At 43.8% G+C, this 15,502-nt stretch overlaps 1 protein-coding gene across 1 annotated transcript in view; it reads left to right on the top strand.

Annotated features, from left to right (window-relative positions):
- The window catches only part of colec12 (collectin sub-family member 12), a 205,021-nt gene that overhangs the window by 11,355 nt on the left and 178,164 nt on the right, over positions 1-15,502 (top strand). The window lies entirely within an intron of this gene.

Genomic DNA, 15,502 nt, shown 5'->3' with positions numbered 1-15,502 from the left:
TATTTGTTTTTAAAACTGTTTGAAAAGGACTTCTGAGGGTTTGCTTCAATTGTAAAGGAATCAATTGTACCTTTTTTGGATAATAGAAAATATTGGTCCATGTGACCTGGCAACCTGGAAGCAATGCCAACAGGAAGGAAGTTACGCCCAAAAACCATATGGATAGAACAGAGGAGAGCTGCAGCAAAGGGGAGAACAGAATATACAGAGTGATATAGACAGTTCAGTGAGTGTGCAGAATCTTGGCAGATGTGGAAAAATGTGAAGTTATTTGCAGGAAGAATAGATGAGCTGAATATTATTTAAATGGAGAAAGACTGCAGACAGCTATTGCACAGAAGGATTTGGGGAATCCTATTGCATAAATCATAGAAAGCTACCATCCAACTTCAGTGGGTAATAGCGAAGCCAATTGGAATGCTAACCTTTATTTTGAAAGGAATGGAATATAAAAATGAGGAGGTCTTGCTAAAATGATAGAAAATGTTGATCACACAGCAGCTAGAATACTATGAACAGTTCTGATCCTCTAATCTAAGGAGAGACATATTGGCATTGGAGGCAGTCCAGCAAAGGTTCTCGGTTGATCCTGGGTATGGAGTGATTTTTTTCAATGAGAATTTTTCAATTAGGTTGGACTTGCACTCATTGGAATTTAGAAGAATGAGAGCAGACCTTATTGAAACAGACATCTTAGGGTTCTTGATAAGGTAGATGCAAAGAGGTTGTGTCCCCTTGTGGGACAGTCTCGGACCAGAGGGCAGAATTTCAAAATAAGTAGTCACCCATTTAAGACAGAGATGAGAAGGAATTTTGTCTCTCTGAAGGTGGTAAACCTATGGAATTCTTTAATGTAGAGTAATGGAAAAAATGCAGGAAAATGAAGTTGGAGATTATTAACTCAGGCGTGATCTCATTGAAATGTAGAGCAGTAGGGCAAGGAGGCAGGACCCAAATCCACCTCACCTGGAAAGGCATTGATGTGTCCCACACTGATTAACAAAGCTAACTGGCTTCATGAGGAATCTGACTTGTTACGGCAACATACACATTTGCATGCAAGTTGTATGGATTGTTATGGTAGGGGCTCCAATCTCTTTCCATCACATGGCTGACCTGCAGTTACTTCCTGAAATTGAAATATGTCAGAAGAGTTTACAGGTTGAATACACAACCTGTTTAGCCTTGTTCTGAATGCATGTTCCTAGGTCATCAAATCGTGGAGTGGGACTTGCACTTGGGACTAAGGATATCAACACTGCACCAAAAGGCCTCCATTGTGATGCCAGTACTTTTGATATAAGTATTTTCTTTATAAGTTGAATAGTGTGATATTTTCATGAGATCTTGTTTTCTAGGCAGATGGTAAATAAGCAGACATGCTAAAGAATTTGTGGGGGATTAAAGATTGGTCACCACAGACTAACCTATTGAATGGAAGTGTCCTCCAGAATATCACCTTAGCTTCATGAACTTCCCAGAATAGGAAGGTATCTCAGAACTGTCCACTTTTTTTTTGTTTTTACTTTACAAATATGCTTTTTATAATAATGGATCATTTGTGTTTCTCTCTGATGTGGAGATCAACCCTATTTGTTCACATTAATTTCAATCGCCATAGCATTTTTGCTTCTCATTTTGACTGCTGAAGGACAGTTACTTGAGAAATAGCTTGCCACTGATGGTGACACAATAAATATTTGACCGTTCATTTATTGTAAGACTGCTGTACTTTTGGACACATTGTTCAACAGGACAGCATCCATATTCCAGGCCAATGACAGATGCAACCCATCCCGACCACGCCAGGTGTGCTGAGACCTGATCCCATTTTTCAATTTCAGCTGGCTCTCATCTGTCAAGAGTCTTGCTGGAAGTTTCCTTGGAGAAGTTTCCTGGAAGTTTCCTTCATGTTCCAATATTGCAGCTTCACTCAAAGTTTAGCTGAAAATATATTTATGCAAATAATGTTTCTGTTGCTTTTTTGTTAGTTACTTTGGTGGAGCAAGAGGCACTTCAAAGAAATTTCAATGACTACAGTTAGAGGCCAACCTGTGAAGAGTTTTCTTCAAAGTAGTTTAACATTATCATTAAATAAATTAATTCAGAATTGTGAAAGCAGTGATATCAGGACTGAATTGCAATTATCACAATTCCCAGACTAATGCTAATCCTAAATGTACAAAATGTTTGGAAGACTCATGAACTTTATGTTGAAACTAGCTAGCATTATTAAACTCAAAATCCAAAGGAACAGTAATTCTTTTAGCGCTGTAGGTGTATCTGCACTTCTTTCAGTATTGATTGTGGTGACTGAAAAATAGTGAAACATGCAACCAATGACGAGGTTGAGGTTTCCAAATCTCAGTTTATTTTCATTGGAGCGTCTTAGCAGTAAGTATGGTGAAAATGCAGTCCAGGAAAAACATCAGAATGAATAAGAAGTTCAGATTGTTTTTGGAAAATTTACGATTGTCACAAGTGACAGGAATGTTTACTTTAGATCATCAAGATTTCACTGGTGTTGCCTGCAAATGAAGCTAAGATCAAAGGTGTTATATAATGTGGATTCTTTCCTTGCTGTATTTGACTCTAAAGGGGTCATTTCCAAATTTTGCAGTTGCAACATTTGTCTCACCGCTGGGAATACATAAGAATTTGGGGCTTGTGTTGCACAATTAAGGATTGTATGACTAATAACTGGAAAATTATGTGCAAAATCAAAATGCAGCACGTACTGAAAATCTGAAAAATAAACCCAGAAAAGCTGGAAACATTCAGCAAATCAAGGCAATATATTGGACAATTTAATATTTGAGGTTGATGACTAGCAGTTGTGAGGAAAGGTCATTGACCTACCATACTAACTCTATTGCTGTCTTCTCAGATACTGCCAGGCCCACTGAGTGTTTCCAGAATTTTCTATTTTTGTTTCATGTACAGCACACATCTGAATTCCTGAGTTATACTTTAAACTGGAAGCACCAAATCAGAAAACTATTCTTTAAATTGTGTCTTAAATTCTTTAAGAATTCTTTCTTAACTATTCTTTAAATTGAGAAAAGAAGAATAAAGGATTTTTGTTTTACTGAAAATGTAATTAAATTTCAGCTAGTGACTAATTTATAGTTCGGTTCCAAGATACAATGTATATAGAATGTGGTCAGAGGTTGGTTTTGGTCAGACTAATACAAACAAAAGCCTTCCGTTCAATCATTTAAATTCACATAGTGGTGAAAATTGGTAAGAGGCTGCAGTGTATATAAGTTTAGTTCAAAACCATCAGCATTGCCATATGGCAATATGGAGGTTCCGGAGGACAATGTAGACTCCAATGTGTACTTATCTGTTTCTTGCTTTCGTTATTACTGCTGACCTGAAACTTTGTATATCATGGGTTTAGGCGCAAATGTTTTTGCTCCCATTTCTTGTTACAGCTGCGTCAGTATGCCAGACACTATTTCTTGGGTTTCCTGTGCTTGTGTGTTAATTTTCATACTGTGTAAAGGAGAACAGAAAAAAGCATTGAAACTATTAATCAACTGGGACAAAGATTACATTACATTGAATGTAAGTATTTTTGGGGTAATGCTGGGCCCATGTGAGCACCTAGACTGGTTTCAATTGGCTAAGAGGATTGAAGGGCTATTTTGGAGAGTATTCTTTCCCTTGTGGTGCCAGGTTTTATCTCTGCATTGTTTTAAGCTTTGAATAGGAGATTACATAGATGGAGAAAGAGTGAAAGTAGTGTTTAATCATGATACTTACCTTGATCGAGCATTTCTTCCACCGCCTTCGCCTCTGCGCCTACTTCTTCAACCAGGACTCCCGCCCACTCTCTGACGACCCCTTCTCCCGCCTCCAACATACCCCATCCACCGGGACACCCGGTGCTGGCCTCTTACCCGCCCTCGATCTCTTCATAGCCAACTGCCGCCGCGACATTGACCGCCTCAACCTGTCCACCCCTCTCACCCACTCCAACCTCTCACCCTCGCAATGTGCAGCCCTCCACTCCTTCCGCTCCAACCCCAACCTCACCATCAAACCGGCAGACAAGGGAGGCGCGGTGGTAGTTTGGTGCACTGATCTTTATATTGCTGAGGCTAAACGCCAGCTCGCGGACACCTCCTCCTACTGCCCCCTTGACCATGACCCCACCTCCCACCACCAAACCGTCATCTCCCAGACCATCCATAACCTCATCACCTCAGGGGATCTCCCATCCACTGCCTCCAACCTCATAGTCCCACAACCCCGCACCGCCCGTTTCTACCTCCTGCCCAAAATCCACAAACTTGACTGCCCCGGCCGACCCATTGTCTCAGCCTGCTCCTGCCCCACCGAACTAATTTCTGCATACCTTGACACGGTCCTGTCCCCCTTAGTCCAAGAACTCCCCACCTACGTTCGGGACACCACCCACGCCCTCCACCTCCTCCATGATTTTCGCTTCCCCGGCTCCCAATGCCTTATCTTCACCATGGACATCCAGTCCCTATACACCTCCATCCCCCATCACGAAGGCCTCAAAGCCCTTTGCTTCTTCCTTTCCTGCCGAACCAACCAGTACCCTTCCACTGACACCCTCCTTTGACTGACTGAACTGGTCCTCACTCTGAACAACTTCTCTTTCCAATCCTCCCACTTCCTCCAAACCAAAGGAGTAGCCATGAGCACCCGCATGGGCCCCAGCTATGCCTGCCTCTTCGTTGGATATATGGAACAGTCCATCTTCCGCAGCTACACTGGCACCACCCCCCACCTTTTCCTCCGCTTCATCGATGACTGTATTGGTGCTACCTCGTGCTCCCGCGAGGAGGTTGAACAGTTCATCCACTTTACTAACACCTTCCACCCCGACCTCAAATTTACCTGGACCGTCTCAGACTCCTCCCTCCCCTTCCTAGACCTCTCCATTTCTATTTCGGACGACCAACTCAACACGGACGTTTACTATAAACCGACTGACTCCCACAGCTACCTAGATTACACCTCCTCCCACCCTGCCCCCTGTAAAAATGTCATCCCATATTCCCAATTCCTTCGCCTTCGCCGCATCTGCTCCCAGGAGGACCAATTCCAATATCGAACAACCCAGATGGCCTCCTTCTTCAAAGACCGCAATTCCCCCTCAGACGTGGTTGACGATGCTCTCCACCGCATCTCCTCCACTTCCCGCTCCTCTGGCCTTGAACCCCGCCCCTCCAATCGCCACCAGGACAGAACCCCACTGGTCCTCACCTACCACCCCACCAACCTCCAGATACATCGTATCATCCTTCGTCATTTCTGCCACCTCCAAACAGACCCCACCACCAAGAATATATTTCCCTCCCCACCCCTATCAGTGTTCCGGGAAGACCATTCCCGCCGCGACTCCCTCGTCAGATCCACATCCACCCACCAACCCAACCTCCACCCCCGGTACCTTCCCCTGCAACCGCAAGAAATGCAAAACTTGTGCCCACACCTCCCCCCTCACTTCCCTCCAAGGCCCCAAGGGATCCTTCCATATCCGTCAGAAATACACCTGCACCTCCACACACATCATTTACTGCATCCGCTGCACCCGATGTGGTCTCCTCTACATTGGGGAGACAGGCCGCCTACTTGCGGAACATTTCAGAGAACACCTCTGGGACACCCGCACCAACCAACCCAACCGCCCCGTAGCTGAACATTTTAACTCCCCCGCCCACTCCGCCAAGGACATGCAGGTCCTTGGCCTCCTCCATCGCCAGACCATGGCAACATGACGCCTGGAGGAAGAGCGCCTCATCTTCCGCCTAGGAACCCTCCAACCACAAGGGATGAATGCAGATTTCTCCAGCTTTCTCATTTCCCCTCCCCCCACCTTTTCTCAGTCCCAACCCTCAGACTCAGCACCGCCTTCTTGACCTGCAATCTTTTTCCCGACCTCTCCGCCCCCATCCCCTCTCCGGTCTATCACCTTCACCTTAACCTCCTTCCACCTATCGTATTCCCTCCCCCAAGTCCCTCCTCCCTACCTTTTATCTTAGCCTGCTTGGCACACCCTCCTCATTCCTGAAGAAGGGCTTATGCCCGAAACGTCGATTCTCCTGTTCCTTTGATGCTGCCTGACCTGCTGCGTTTTTCCAGCAACACATTTTTAAGCTCTGATATTGGCAAGCTTCAAGTTCTGTTGGGTCCTTTCCAGCTCATCAATTTCTCCTGTTCATATAAGGGCATAACAACTTTAGAAGTAGGGGCAAGAGAAGGCCATTCAGTTTCTCAAGCCTGCCCTTTCATTCCACAAAATGTTGGCTGATCTGCTTTACATCTCATCTCTTTTGTGCAAGCTCATTACAGCCTTGAATGTCTTGATATTTCAAGAAAAAATTATGTACCTCCTTTTTAAGTACTTTCCGTGATGCAGCCTCCACAACTTTCTGGGGTAGAGAACCCCAGACATACACTAATTGCATGCCACCTTTTTGTGTAAGTACATACCCTAGTTCTTGATTGTCCCATGACTGGAAAAATCTTTCCCCAACTACCCTTTTGAACCGCTCCCCCTCTCCCTCAGAATCTTGCATGTTATATAAATCATGAATATGCAACTCCTCCCATGAACTAAATGTTTGAAAAAAAAGTTTAAAATCTGCAGTATATGGACCAGCATTTTGAACTGGGTTTCATGAGATGCTAGATTCCCTAAACTTTCATCTGCCTGACTAAAAAGCCAGTTGCCAGCCCACCCACCAAAATTCCGACTGTTATGCTACAAATAGTAGGATTTGAGCCCAATGTGGGAGAAAGTTCCAGCCCAAGGAGCTGCAAGCTGGCACTTTTGTCATAACTGTCGCATAAGTGATCATTGCTGAGATGAAGGAAATCCCCCAAAAGAAGATAGGTGGAGCCTGGTCTAAGAGGTATGTCTGGGAATTTGAATGGCAGATCCCATTGAGCAAGGAGTTGGGGCAGTGGAAAGGCATGGGAACCTTGGCTTTAGAAGCCAAGGGCAGGGGTTAAAGTGGGAATATGGTCATAATGTGGGTGCCTTCCATGGACACAGATGATCCTTAGTACCTGACTGTAGTCTGCTGTTTGCTTTCCCTTGCTGCATGTAAAATAGTGTAAGGAGCAGAATGAGACACTTGTGTGGTAATGAATTGGACAATAAAGACCTTCACAGGTCAGAGCGCAGATGGGAAATGGTTCTGAGGGATGCAAGAACCTGGTGGGAAGGTCACCCACTTTATTTATAACCTTTATTTACTAGTAATTGGCCTGTAATATCAAGCCCCTAATCTCTTCATCGTTGTCTCCCCTTCCCATTTCCTAAGACAAAGTTGACTTAATTCACTTTGCCAATTGCTTCATCATTTTGAAAACGGCTACTAAATCTCTTTTCCATTTCTGCTTTTGTTGAAATAATCTCAGTGCCTCAAGTCATTTTCCTAGCAATAGTTTCACATTCCTAATCTATGCCATACACTCTGGTTTTGCTGTATTGGCTCTTTTTAAATAAAGATTGTAATCAAATTTGTTCACAATGCTTTAAAATGTAGTTCCATGCTAAGATCTCTAGCTTCCAGTAGCTCTCGTGGTTTGCCTGTTTTTCTCTAAGTCTGCGTTAGGCCTACCTAATAAGCAAAATTACTATAAGTTGTAAATAGACTGTACTAATCAAAATGCAGAACATAGGTTTCGTTAGTAAGTTTGCAGATCACACCAAAACTGGAGGTATAATGGACAGAGTATAATGGGATCTTGATTAGATGGGCCAATGGGCCGAGGTGTGGCAGATTGAATTTAATTTAGATAAATGTGAGGTACTGCATTTTGGAATGGAAAATCAAGACAAAAGTCTTGACAACTCATCCATGCCAACCAGATAACCTACCCTAATCTAGCCCCGTTTGCAAGCACTAGGTACACATCCCTCTAATTGATTGGGAAAGCTATAGCTCAAGTTCGTTAGATGGGTCAGTGTTTGTTCAATGTGTGCAGGAGAGTTTCCTGACACAATATGTAGACAGGCCAACAAGAGGTGAGGCCATACTGGATTTGGTTCTGGGTAACGAACCAGGCCAGGTGTTAGAATTAGAGGTAGGTGAGCACTTTGGGGATAGTGACCATAATTCGGTGATTTTTACACTCGTGATGGAGAGGGATAAGTGTGTACTGCAGGGCAAGAATTATAGCTGGGGTAAGGGAAATTATGATGCGGTGAGGCATGACTTAGGATGTGTGGCTTGGAAAAGTAGACTCCAAGGCAAGAGTGTAAATGATATGTGGAACTTGTTCAAGGGGCAACTATTGAGTGTCCTTGATAATTATGTACCTGTCAGGCAGGAAGGAAAGGGTCGTGCGAGGGAGCCGTGGTTTAATAAGGAATTGGAATCCCTTGTTAAATGGAAGAGGGCGGCCTATCTCAAGATGAGACGTGAAGGTTCAATTGGGGCGATTGAGAGTTATAGGGTAGCCAGGAAGGACCTGAAGAGAGAGCTAAAAGCAGCAAGGAGGGGACATGAAAGGTCCTTAGTAGATAGGATTAGGGAAACCCCTAAGGCTTTCTATAGGTATGTTAGGAATAAAAGAATGACTAGGGTAGGAATAGGTCCAGTCAAGGATAGTAGGGGGAAGTTGCGTGTGGAGGCGGAAGAGATTGGGGAGACACTGAATGAATACTTTTCTTCAGTATTCACTCAGGAACAGGGCATTGTTGTCGATGAGAATACTGAGGCACAAATAAGTAGAATGGATGGCTTTGAGGTATGTAGAGAAGAGGTGTTGGAAATCCTGAAAAAGGTGAAAATAGATAAGTCCCCTGGGCCTGATGGCATTTATCCTAGGATTCTCTGGGAAGCAAGGGAGGAGATTGCAGAGCCATTGGCCTTGATTTTTATGTCCTCTTTGTCTACAGGAGTAGTCCCAGAAGACTGGAGGATAGCAAATGTGGTTCCCTTGTTCAAAAAGGGGAGTAGGGATAGCCCTAGTAACTATAGGCCGGTGAGTCTCACTTCTGTTGTGGGCAAAGTCTTAGAGAGAATTGTAAGGGATAGGATTTATGCACATCTAGATAGGAATAATGTGATCAAGGATAGTCAGCATGGTTTTGTGAAGGGCAAGTCGTGCCTCACAAACCTTATTGAATTCTTTGAAAAGGTGACGAAGGAGGTTGATGATGGGAAAGCGGTAGATGTGGTATATATGGATTTTAGTAAGGCGTTTGATAAGGTTCCCCATGGTAGGCTACTGCAGAAAATACGGAGATATGGCATTGAGGGTGAGTTGGAGGTTTGGATTAGGAATTGGCTGGATGGAAGAAGACAGAGGGTAGTAGTTGATGGCAAAGTTTCTTCATGGAGTGCCGTCACTAGCGGTGTTCCGCAAGGATCTGTTTTGGGACCATTGCTGTTTGTCATTTTTATAAATGACCTGGAAGAGGGGTTAGAAGGTTGGGTGAGCAAGTTTGCGGATGATACGAAAGTTGGAGGAGTTGTTGACAGTGAGGAAGCATGTGGCAGGTTACAGCAGGATATAGAGAAGCTGCAGAGCTGGGCAGAAAGGTGGCAGATGGAATTCAATGTAGCTAAGTGCGAGGTGATTCACTTTGGGAAGAATAACAAAAAGATGGGGTACTGGGCTAATGGTCGGATACTTGGTAGTGTGGATGAGCAGAGGGATCTTGGTGTCCATGTACACAGATCTCTGAAAGTTGCCACCCAGGTAAATAGTGCGGTGAGGAAGGCATATGGCGTACTGGCTTTTATTGGTAGAGGAATTGAGTTCCGGAGTCCTGAGGTCATGATGCAGTTGTATAAGACTCTGGTACGGCCGCATCTGGAATATTGTGTGCAGTTTTGGTCGCCATACTATAGGAAGGATGTGGAGGCATTGGAACGGGTGCAGAGGAGGTTTACCAGGATGTTGCCTGGTATGGAAGGAAAATCGTATGAGGAAAGACTGAGGCACTTGGGGCTGTTTTCACTAGAGAAAAGAAGGTTTAGGGGTGACTTGATTGAAGTGTACAAGATGATTAGGGGGTTAGATAGGGTCGACAGTATGAACCTTTTCCCGCGTATTGAGTCGGGTATTACAAGGGGGCATAGCTTTAAATTAAGGGGGGGTAGATATAGGACTGATGTTAGGGGTAGGTTCTTCACTCAGCGAGTCGTTAGTTCATGGAATGCCCTGCCAGTAACAGTGGTAGACTCTCCCTCTTTATGGGCATTTAAGAGGGCATTGGATAGGTATATGGAGGATAGTGGGTTAGTGTAGTTTAGGTGGGCTTGGATCGGCGCAACATCGAGGGCCCAAGGGCCTGTACTGCGCTGTATTCTTCTATGTTCTATGTTCTATGTTCTAACCCTTCCTATTCATATACCCATCCAGATGCTTAATAGTAAGGTCCTGGGGAGTGTTGATGAACAAAGAGACCTTGGAATGCAGGTTCATAGTTCCTTGAAAGTGAAATCTCAGGTAGATAAGTTAGTGAAGAAGGCATTTATTATGCTTTCCTTTTATTGGTCAGAGCATTGAGTATAGGAGTTGGGAGGTCATATTGCAGCTGTACATGACATTGGCTAGGCCACTTTTGGAATATTGTTGGCAAGTCTGGTCTCCCTCCTATTGGAAGGATGTTGTGAAACTTGATAGATATTGTCAGGGTTGGATGGTTTGAGCTATAGGGAGAGGCTGAACAGGCTTGGGCTATTTTCCTGGAGCATCAGAGGCCGAGGGGGTGACCTTATAGAGATTTATAAAATCATGAGGGGCATGGATAGGGTAAATAGACAAGGTATTTTCCCTGGGGTGGGGGAGTCCAGAACTAGATGGCATAAATTTAAGGTGAGAGGGGAAAGATTTAATAGGGACCTAAGGGGCAACTTTTTCACGCAAAGGATGGCGTGCGTATAGAATAAACTGCCAGAGGAAAGCTGGCACAATTGCAATATTTAAAAGCATCTGGATGGGTATATGAATAGAAAGAGTTAGAGGGATGTGTACCTAGTGCTTGCAAACGGGGCTAGATTAGGGTAGGGTATCTGGTCGGCATGGATGAGTTGTCTGAAGAGTCTGTTTCCATGCTGTACATCTCCATGATTCTATGACTCTAACAGAACTTCTGTACATTTTTATGAGTTCTTCACAGATAGTCCACCCAGTGAGAAGGTGTCCAGGTAGCTCCCTCCCTTCACCCTCTCTTTCTTTTTACTCATCCTCGTCATTGTCTTGTTCTTGATCCATTTCATGTTTGCTTTTGTTTGTCAGTTTTAGTGCATACAGTAGCTGGAGGAGAGAGCTGTCTCTTTATAGGGGAAAGGTTGTACCCTACGCAGCAACCACAACAAGTCTTGTCATCTGCCGAGCCGGGTGTACAGGGTTCCTCCAGAGGAGATTACAGTGGTGCTGGAAAAGCACAGCAGGTCAGGCAGCATCTGAGGAGCAGGAAAATCAACGTTTCGGGCAAAAGCCCCAGGCAATTGGAGCATTATTTCAACAGACCAAGGGTCTACTCTGCCACATTTCACATGACTGTCTAGATTCTGAATGTCCATGCAGTGCACATGAGCATCAATTATGAATCAGAGTCACTGACAAGGTAGTAGTCAGCTGATAGCACTTGTGGCCGAGTAATCATTGTGTGTTTGGATTGTGAGTTGATGAGAGATTTCAGACTAAAATGAAGCAAAAGAAAGGCAGGATACTAAGTATTTGCAAGATAACAAGAATTAACCTACAAGAGTCTATGTATGCTAAGGCAATGCAATTTCCTGAGTGGTTGCGTGGGGCATTGTTAATACCGTAGCATCCACAAAGCAATGAAAGCGCAGTTTGATACCCCAAGCGTGCAACCTTAGTGAAGCCACATCATTATTTTACCAGTTTGTTTCTGACAAGCAAATGAAATGTGGTTAGTTGTAATGTACAGAGACCATCCCTTCAGTAGATGACACACTGAAAGTTTGCAAATTATTTCAGCTTTATCCTGGAAGGAGCCAAATGCATAAATGTTCACCAGCAAAATCACCTTCACTGCTCTGTGCTGTAATTATTGTCTAACTCTGATATTGTAGTTGTAGCTGTAAAAGCAGGCAAATTTCAATGCTACACTGAAGCATGGGATGGGCAAGGTGATGGCATAGTGGTAATTCACTGGACTATTAATTTATTCGCAGCAATGTTCCTGGGACTTGAGTTTGAATCTCATCACACAGATGATTTGAAATCACGAAAAAAACTGGAATTAAAAATCTAACAATGACTTTGAAACAAGTATTGTAAAATTCCACCTGGTTCAGTAATGTCCTTCAGGGAAGGAAAATTACAATCCTTACTGAAAATAACAAAAGCTGGGATTACAGTGGGTCAGACAACATCCATGAGAGAGAGCAAGTTAATGTCATTAAGATTCAAAACATTAGCATACTGTCTCTGCATGGATGCTGTCTGATCTGTTATAATCTACAGCATCTGCTGCTTCAGTACAGATTCTAGTATCTGCAATAATTTGCAACTACCATCCTTGCCTTGTTGGACCTATGTGTGGCTCCAAACCCTCAGCGATGTGATTGACTCTTAAATAAAGGCATGATACCAGACAGATCTCCGAGCGTTGACCTAAGTACTGGAAGTGACAATGGTAAGCATTGTAACAATGGTAAGCAACCCTACATACAAAGTTGTCTTTACCAAATATGGAGACTAGTGCCAAAATTGGGAAAGATGTTTCACAGACTAATCAAGCAATAACATATCATAGTCATACTCATGGAATTATACCATTCTTAGAAAATACCATCGGGCAATCTCACTGGCAGGACAGTACTACAGAATTGACAGCACAGTTTTATACAGCCAGGAATGAGTTGCCCTTGGGACCCCATAAAGTCTCATTAGGTGACATTAGGTGAAAAATGGGCAAAGAAACCTCCCGCTGATTACCGCGTACCACCTTCTCCTCAGCTGAGGAATCGGTGCTCCTCCTTGTTCAATACCAATTAGAGGATACAATGAGGGTGGCAAGAGGTCAGAGTGTACTCTGTGTGGAAGACTTCAGTGTCCACCAAGAGTGGCTTAGCAGCAGTAATACTGATAGAGGTGGTCGGGTCCTAAAGGACACATAGCTGCTAGTCTGGGTCTGCCGCAGGTAGTGAGAGAAACAACAAGAGGGGAAATCATGCTTGACCTTATCCTCACCAATCTGCCATTTGCAGGTTGACAGTACCAGCAAGAGTGACGACAGACAGCTATTGTGCAGACCAAGTCTCATCTTAAAGTTAATAATACCTTCCATTGAGTTGTGCGATGCTATCACTATGCAAAATGGGGCAGACTTCGAACAGAGCTAGCAACTCAAGACTGAACACGTATGAGGCACTGTGGACCATCAGCAGCAGAATTGTATTCCAACACAATCCATAATCTAATGGCTTGGAATATCCTCCACTCTGCCATAACGATCAAGCTTGGGATTGTCCATGGTTCAATGAAGTTTGCAGGAGGCCGTTGCCAGGAGCAGTACCAGGCATACCTAAAACTGAGTTGTCTACTTGTGAAGCTACAAAACAGGACTAGTTGCATGCCAAACAGCAAAAGCTGCAAATGATAGACGGAGCTAACCCATGGATCAAATCAAAGCTCTGTAGGCCGAACTGCATTCAGTCACGAATAGTGGACAATGGAACAACTTAATAGATAAAGAAGCTCAACATCCTTTATGGTGAGGGAGCCCAGTTCATCAGTGCAAAGATAAGGCTGAAGCATTTGCAATAATCTCCAGACAGAAGTAGTCAGTAGATGGCCCATCTTGGCCTCCTCCAAACTTGTCCAGCATCACTGATGCTAGTCTCCAACCAGTTTGATTCATTCCACATGATATCAAGAAGTTGGAAGCACTGACTATTGCAAAAGTTGTAAGCACTGACAATATTCTCGCAATAATATTGAATATGTTCTCCAGAACTTGATGCACCCCTAGCCACACTGTTCAATACAATTAGAACACGTGCATTTATCCAGTAATGTGGAAAATTGCCCAGGTAAATCCTATACAAAAAAAGCAGGACAAGTCAAACCTGGCCAATTACCACAAATCAATCTACTCTCAGTTGTCAGTGGGAAGGTGTTATTAGTACTGTCAAGAAGCACTTGATTTGCAATAATGTGCCTAATTTGTGTTCTGCCACCACCATTCAGCTCCTGACCTCGTTACAGCCTGGCTCAAACATGGACAAAAGAGCTGAATTCCGAGGGTCAGGAGAGAATGACTGCTCTTGACATCAAAGCCACTTTTGACAGAGTATGTGTCAAGGAGGTGCCAAGGAAGCCTAACAAAACTGGGGTAGATTGAAATCAAAGGGATAACTCTCTGCTGTTTGGAGTTGTACCTGGCAGAAAGGAAGATGGTCGTAGTTGTTGGAGATCAATCCTCTAAATTCTAGGACATCTCGGTAGGGGTTCCTCAGGGAAATGTCCTCAGCATAACCATCTTAAGCTGCTTTAGTAGTGACCTTGCCTTCATCAATGAAGTCAGAAGTGGGCACAGGCACAATGTTTAGCACCTTTCCCACAGATCCTTAAATACTAGAGCAGTCCATGTCCAAAAGCAGAAAAACTAGGTCAGTATTCAAATTTTGGGCTAAAAACTGACAAGAGATGCCCCCCATAAATACCAGAGAATAACCATCTTCAACAGGAGAGAATCTAGCCATTGTCCCTTGACATTCAATGACATTAACATCATTCAGTCCTCTGCTATCAATATCCTGGGTGTTATTGTTGACCACAAACTGAATTGGATTCGCCATATAAATACTGTGACTAGAAGAGGATTCCAGAAGCTAGGAATCGTGCACTGAGTAATTGACCTCCCGGCTCCCTAAAACCTGTCCACCTTCTCCAGGATGTAAGTCAGAAATGTGATAGAACACAGCCCTCTCTGCCTGGAGGAGTGGAGCTGCAAGAAAGCTTGCCATCATCCAGGAGAAAGCATCCCGCTTGATTGGAACTACATCCACGTACAGTCAATCTTTTCACAACAAATGCTCAATAGCAACAGTGTATAACATTTAGAAGAAGCACTGCAAAAATTCACCAAGGCTGCTTTGACAGCACATTCCAAGCCCATAAACATTACCATCTGGAAGAACAAGGGCAGCAGATACTTGGGAACATCACTACCTGGAACTTGCACTCATTATCCCAGCTTGGGAATATATCACTGTTCCTTCAATGTCACTGTGTCACATTTCTGAAACCCCCACACTCCTCTACCTACACCAAATGGACTGCAGTCCAAGAAGGCAGCTCCCCACATTTTCAAGGACCACAAGAGAATGGGTAGTAAATACTGGCCAGTGACATCCCATGAACGAATAAAAAAATTCACAAATGCAAGAACGTAGCATGAACTAGTTGTACATCCTGTAACAACTTTGGCCTGACAATCAACATGAAGAAAATATAAGTAACATTCCAAACCAATGTAGAAAGGCCTTACCTTGAGTTTAAGGTTTCAGTCCATGCT

Source organism: Chiloscyllium plagiosum, unplaced genomic scaffold (assembly GCF_037043375.1).
Source record: "Chiloscyllium plagiosum isolate Xiang-an unplaced genomic scaffold, Cpla_swu_hap1 HiC_scaffold_4, whole genome shotgun sequence".
NCBI classification, from domain to species: Eukaryota; Metazoa; Chordata; class Chondrichthyes; order Orectolobiformes; family Hemiscylliidae; genus Chiloscyllium; species Chiloscyllium plagiosum.
The sequence above is the reverse complement of the archived record's forward strand: the minus strand, read 5'-3'. Positions and strand labels throughout refer to the sequence as shown.